Source organism: Olea europaea, chromosome 10 (assembly GCF_002742605.1).
Source record: "Olea europaea var. sylvestris chromosome 10, O_europaea_v1, whole genome shotgun sequence".
Lineage (NCBI taxonomy): Eukaryota > Viridiplantae > Streptophyta > Magnoliopsida > Lamiales > Oleaceae > Olea > Olea europaea.
In genome coordinates, this window is record NC_036246.1 from 22,508,742 (window position 1) to 22,516,392 (window position 7,651).

Consider the following 7,651-nt stretch of genomic DNA (forward strand, 5'->3'; position numbering starts at 1 on the left):
CCTTTTTTTTTTCATTTTTTTCTTTATTTAAGAACAAAAACTTTTGAAAGCGAAAGTAGATGCACTTTTCGATAAGCATTCTCACGAAGTTTGCTCGTGGTTACTAGTATGTTTTTCTACAAACACCACAAATTTGTTCACCTTAGTTTTTGCATGAATTACATGTCCAAATTCATACTTTTGTGCTATTTGATTGATATTTTTTTCATGAAAAATATTTTCCTATTTTTGGTCACATAGCCATATTTTCTTGAAAACAAGGAAAATATTTTTTTAGGGGGAGAAGGTTTTTATTTTCTAATTAATTCACTCTCTCTCTCTCTCTCTTTCTCTTTTATATATTCCCCCTCTCTCCTAAGATGGATAAGTACAACATTTTTTAGGTTGAAAATAAAATCAATCAAACGCATTTAATTAACAATTTTCATGCAAATAATTTTTAAGCAATTGAATTGTCTATAATTTATTTTCTTTCCATGTAAATTCCATATTTACAATCAAACACACCCTAAATGAATTTCTATAATAGAATGAGTTGAATAATTATTATTGAATGAAAAGAAACGTGAGCTCATAATGATAGTCAATGTGTCTTTCTCGTAGTTGTCAGTCCATCAATCCTAATTTTGGGAGATATTCTCACAAATAGCCATCCTATAACTTAAGTCTGACTTCAAAAAAGTAAATTAATAAGTTGACTGTGAGGCATCTGCTATGAATATATCACATCAACCATATGAAGATCTTATACAAAAGACCTCTTGAAATAAATGAAGTGGAAGAGGTCTTCTAATGCTGATAATCAAGGACTATAAAAATTTAAAAAGAAGAGAGAATGCGAAAAGAAAAAATGAGAGGAAGATTGTAATTTTGTTCAATATTCAATTGCGTTTCATTATAATCAGTGGACCTATTAATATAAGCTAAGAACACGGCTAATAAAGGAAATCACGGCGGCTATTTAGGAAAATTAGAATTTTTCTTTTACAGAATAAATTTGCCAAAAATGAATCAAATACGATAATAAAATATTTTATTGTAATTGATGTTAATTTCTTTCACAACTCGAATAGACTTTCCAAGTTACACCATCTTCTCTCATTAAAAGACTTTCCAAAAATAAATCAAATACGATAATAAAATATTATATTGTAATTGTTTCAAATTTACTCCACAGAGGTCATAAATCCTCACTTCGTTCATGGAGGATCAAACTCTTACATGGCAATTCGACTAAGGTAATGCACCTCGCTTTAGCCATAGACGGTCAACTTGTCACGTGACGTCTCAATTGAGGTTATGCATCACTTCGACTACCTATATATGATTATCTTGAATAGGTCATGTAGAACAATGACGTAGAGTGCAAGCCTAATTGTGTTTGGAAAAAAACTCACTTCTGTCTTTGCACTCGAGAGCCAATCTCCGTCCGGCTCGAGGAAACCTTTGTGCGCCTCCGTTACCTTTTGGGAGGCACTTTACGGGGAGTATAATTTCAATTAAGGGGCTCTTACTATCCTTATAGATTAGATGGATATTGAGAAAGACCAGACCTTTTTTTGATCCCTCTTGACTCTTCAAAAAAGAAGTCGTTTTGTGATGGACTTTACTAAGACTAAGAATGGACCAACTATTAAATTTTGGATAGAAAGAATTGAAATCTTAGATCAAAACACTATGTATGATTGTATGAACTGCCCAAACAAGAATTCGTAGGTTCAATTCCTACTTGATGCACGCCAATGAGACCCTCCAATAAGTCTATTGGAATTGGCTCTGTATCAATAAAATCTCAATTTAGCATTGGATAAAAGAGGGAAAATGCCCATTTTAGAATAAGTGGTTCAAATCATTTTATCGAGATGAGTGTTCTAGTGATGATATTGATACTAGTGACGATATCGATCGTGACCTTGACTTAACTAAAAAAAATTGACTCATTTCGAAAACCAAATTAATGAATTCCATTTCATATTTGGAGCACGAGTTTTTCTGGCCCAAGTGTATCTTGTCTTTACCACCAATTATTTTCCTTGGTTAACATCGGCTCCTTTATGGAAGATGAGTAAATTCCTAGATCTAGAGGAGAAATTTTCACATTTAAATTTTTTCTTAGATATACTAATACCTCACTCCCATCCATATGGAAATCTTGGTTCAAACTCTTCGCTATAATGATTTATTTGACTGGAAAACAAAAATACTTTTTATTTATTATATTCAATTGAATATAAAGGTCTAAAAGGTAAGTTACATAAAAGATATATTGATCTGCTTCCCCAGGAACAGACTCAATATGGTAACATCGCCCTTTGTAACGTCCAGGCCCTGTGCAAATGGGCCAGGTAGCACAGTTGTTGTGTTTGTCAGTAATTTTTCAACTGATTCATGTTTGGGGCCTAATCAAATGAATTTTAACAAGTTAGCTTATTTGAAACAAGTTTGGTTTTCTTCGTCCAAATAATAATATTCTCTGTTTGGCTATTCCTCTTTTAATCACCAATTTCATATCTGAAATATTATTCATTTTGTATTTGTTTTACAACTTAAACAATTAATAAATACTATACAAAACTAACTTAAAAGCCAAAATTTTGAAAACCAGAGTGGACCGAGCTAATTAGATCGAATAAGACCAGAAAATTAAGAACCAATACTATATATTAAAAGAAAAATAAAACCATTTAAAACAATGAAAAATCCTTCAAATAAATATCAGAAAGCGATATATAATTAAAATTAAAATTTTATTTATTTTAATCCTAAGGAAAAAAAACCATTTAAAACAATGAAAAATCCCTCAAATACAGATCAGAAAGCGAAGAGTAATTTAAATTAGCATTATATTTATTTTAATCAAATTATTAAAAGAAAAATTAAATAAATATCCGCAAACAATAATTAAAAAAAAAACTTTTTTTTTTCCTTTTTTTTCAATTTTGAATAAGTTGAAATCAATTTTCACGATTTGCATCTATAGATTAAACCAGACCAAAAAGAAGGATCAGGATTAAAACATCGAATAAAAGTGAATTAAAATTTTCAAAAGAATGAAGGATTGCGTAATAGAATGTGGGGAAGATGATTGTTGAAGGATTCAACGGAAGAATTGAAACACAACTGCCCACCTTCCCCATTAAAAATCAGTATTGCAGAGAACTCTTTCGAACAAAGTGCATTAATTTCATATTGCACAACGTCGATACACACAATCTCTGCTGTTCAATCCTCCATTTTTAATAGTAAACACAAATCAAAATAAAAATATCATAAACACACATACAAACCAAAATTCCGAGTGAAGTGGCAGAAATTGCGTGGCAATAGATACGAATGCGCGAACTCGTGGTTATATAAGGGAAATTGAGAGAGATTAGGGTTACCGTGATTTACCCAAAACACCCATTTGTTTTTCTTGCGCCTTCTTTTCCTTTTGAGCTTCTTTAAAAATTAGGAGTTAATTTCAATTTAGTTTTAAATTTCACACTTATGTTAAATTTGTTACATTCCGGCTCCCAAATTGATAAAATTTTCTTAGCCAGCAACCATAATATAATTAAATTTTCATGCAATCATTATGTTACACCTTAATTTAGGATAAGGTAGATGAGAGAGTGGTGAAATTTGAAATTACGTTTTTCATACTATAAGACCCTGTTTGATTGCAACATTTTCCATGGAAAATGTCACATCCAAGAAAAATAATTTCCATTTTGACTGTTTGATTCGCATGTGTAAATGGAATTCAAATTCTAATGTACAACCATTTAAAGCACGTTATTGGCCAATTCCATGGAAAACGAATTCTTATGGATATGGTGGTTTTTTGTTTTCCAACTTAAGTGGAATTCCTTTTCGTTTTCCTCCTTCGCAATCAAACGGGACCTAATTGAGTTTTCATGTAATCATCATGTGACACCTTAATTTAGGACACGGTTAGGAGTGGACATAATTGCATTTGGTTCTAATTCCAAGATAATCGAACTAAATCATGAACCAAAGATTTTTTTATAATGGAACCAAATGGATTTTTTTTTATTTTTTTTTTTTAAGATATGGTTTAGGGTTCGGCTCGATTCTGATTTGGTTTGGTTTCATTCTAGTTTTATTATTGATTGAGAAAAAGAGAGAAAGAACCTTTGAGGAAGAAAAATTGAAGGTTGAGGCTTCAATTTCAAAATCCATGCGACGATGATGGCTGAGCTCAACGGTAGATGTCAGGCAATAATTGTCGGTCTCCATGTGAGAGTCATTACATAAATTGAAAATGAGAAAAAAAATGATAAACGAATTAGGGTCTCCTATCTCTACATTGAAAAATGAGAAATCGAAAGCACACGACACTTTTGTCCTAATTTTCAATTGAATTTTGAATTTTTGGTGTGAATTGTGATTCACTGATTGAGAAACCAAAAGCACATGACATTTTTGTTCTAATTTTCAATTGAATTTTGAATTTTTGGTGTGGATTGTGATTCAATGATGATGATGATGATGATGATGATGAGTTTCGTTCTTGATTTTAGAACTAGAACTAAGTTAAAGTTGTCCTAAGAATCAAGACTATTAAATTTTTTTGTAGAGTCAAATCGAACCGTTCAATTTAGTTTGGTTCTGGATTGGTTTGATCATTTTGTCCACCTCTAGATAAGGTAGATGAGAAAGTAGTGAAATTTTAAAATATAGTGAAGGTCAATTATAAAATTTTAAAATTAAACTAAAGTTTAATGACATAATTGAGACAAACTAAATTTTATTGACCCAATTGAGACTTTAATGAAAATAGTGACTACATGTGCTATTTACCCTATTTTTTTGTTGGAAATTTTCACAAATTAGCAATCTTGCGAGGGGTTTAATTTTCTGGCACAATTGTAGCACAATCAATTCTGCATGTTCTTCAAACAAATAATTTAAACTTTCATATTTTCCATGCTTAAGAGTCGAGATCACAACTTCTCATTATTTTAATGAAGACGAGACATTAAGCTTCTTCTTGATAGGAATCAAAATCAAATTTTTAGTAGATTTTGAAAAAAATTGATTAAATGTATGATTGAAAAATTGTGGATCCCATAATATGTAATTAAAATTAGTTGTTGAATTTCACTTAAATTAAAATCTGAACTTCAATTTCTACCAAACATGAGTTAAATGTTTTTCCACTTGTATAAACAAAGTTAAGAACTTGCCAAGACAGTCAGGTCCGGCCCTGGGCCAAGCCACCTTGGCAAAGGCCTAGTGCCTCAACAAATTGGCTTGGGCCCAGGGCCTCAAAATGGATACAAATTCCAAGTCTCCAAATACAAAAATCTAATAAAAAAAGGGCTTGGACTGCACAATTACAAACATAAATTACAAGGCATTGTTCCAATTTTCATACCTGATTTCAATTCGACTTGAGACAGAGTTACTGACGATACTACTTCCTTTCCTTCCTCTTCCAGAATTCTCTGGACTCCAATCCGAAGGGTGAGTTCATTGTTATTTTTGTGGTCTAAGTTTTTGTGGTTGTTGGTAGGGATCATTATATTTTTGAATGTACTGATAATGATAATCAATTTGAGGAATACGTTTTAATAAAAATTAGGTTTTATCGGCAGTTGTGCATAACTTCAGGTGCAAACATTGAAGTTTTGCACCTGAAGGTTGAAGCTGTACTAGGTTCGTTTTGGGTAATTCATTGTTTTGTTTTTTCTGCTTTTGTTTTAATTTTCTTTCTTTGTAAACCCTACAATGGTTTAGAATTGACCCAAAAATATTAGAAAAACTTGTTATTGATGGAAGTAAGTGGTGGCTTTTATTGTGAAGTAATATTACCCAATTCGACCTTCCGCCTCCGCCTGATTTGGGGTGTGAGGAAGTGGAACCTATCGGCTATTTCTCTTTCTGGCTTCTGCCATTGTTGATTGTCCAATTTCTTGGGCTTCATATATATATATATGTGTGTGTGTGTGTGTGTGTGTGTGCGCGCGCGCGCGCGAGCGCTGATTTTGCTGAAATGCTGCTTTATGATTTAAGAGTCGTTATTTTGCAAATGTTTGGGTTCCTTACAGGATATTATTGAGTATCTCTGTCACTGTTGCATCCACTGAAAGAAGTTTTTAAAAATTGAAATTGATTTAGTCTTATCTTCGATCAACCATGTCACAACAGAGGTTGAATGGATTAGCTATAATTTCCATTAAAAAAAAACATGTTGGAAAACTTGATTTGAGTCGTTTAATTACTAATTTTGCAGCTCAAACCCTGAAAAGACTAAATGAGAAGGCTAAATATGATACTAGCATAATCTTTCGAATTTTAAGTGATATTATATTTAGTAGTTCTATTTTTAAGATTATACAAATTTTTCAAATATATATATATATTATCTAAATATTGTTATATGTATGGAAAAACAAAGTATAGGGCCTCAACAGGGCCTGCTCGCTTAGGGCCTCAAATGGTCAGGGCCGACTCTAAAGACAGTAATAAATGTATTGAAAATTAATAGAGGATGTGAAACAAGTCATCTATTTTGTGTCATGCGATCCACACACGTATAATTTTAATAATATGCATTTACATTAAGGGAAAAAATAGCCTTTAAAAAAAATGCTCTTTCATTTATTTCATTTGATGCAAATTGCATAATAGAATCGTCAATAATCTCAAAACACTATATCCACAAAAGACCGAATAAAAGAGAAAAAAGTAGAATCCTAAAACCAACATTCTTTTTATTCATAGATACATTCTTCTGCAAAAACTCCTCTGCCAGATTGACATATTAAGTCGAGGATGCAATAATATATTCTAAAACTGACGATGTTGTTGTATCTTAATCAAGAGTAGACCTAAAGGCCCTGGTCGATAAGGTAGTCTCCTATCTTCTCCACCACCATGTTACATTGGCTCGGAGTCATTGGTTCCTCGTAGATACCAAAAATGAGAGCTTGGGTAGTTTTCTTTATTGTGACACCACCAGACCCTTGCAACAAGATCGATAAAAGCAACATATTCAACAAAAATGAAGCACGCCGTATTTCAATTTTCTCTAAATGTGTCCTCTCTCTAAGCTTTAGATGGATGGTTCAACATGATAGAAGAGCATACAAAGGTGCTGAGCTCAATCTCACCGCCACTCAATTTAAAAAGAAAAAATGTTTATGTGTTAGGTCAATCATGAGAAATAAATCTAATTAATATGTGAAGGGGGTGTGTGCTATGACTCCATTTAAATACATAAATTTGTTATTTATCTAAAAGTTTAACCTTTTAGATGAGATTCAATAAATATAGCGAGAATCGTCTAACAAGCCTTGTAGTTTGCATAGACTACCTAAAATGTTGAACATAACGTCTGTTGGGAAAATTTACACCGATTACGTGCATATTATAATCACAAAAGCATACCGGTTATTTGCGTGAAATCGAAACGTAATTTCGACTTACCGAAATAGGATTTGAGAAGCAAAATATAAAAGTTACCGAATTTGAATGCATGGATATGGATTCATCCCTTTCGATTCTTGAACGAAAACAAATTATTCTTTTGATCGAACCTTGCAACATAAACATGTAAACAATGTTAATCATTTCTGAAATCAAAATATAATCAAAAGAAATCAGAAAACTATAGGAAGAAAAATGCAAGTGATGAATTTTT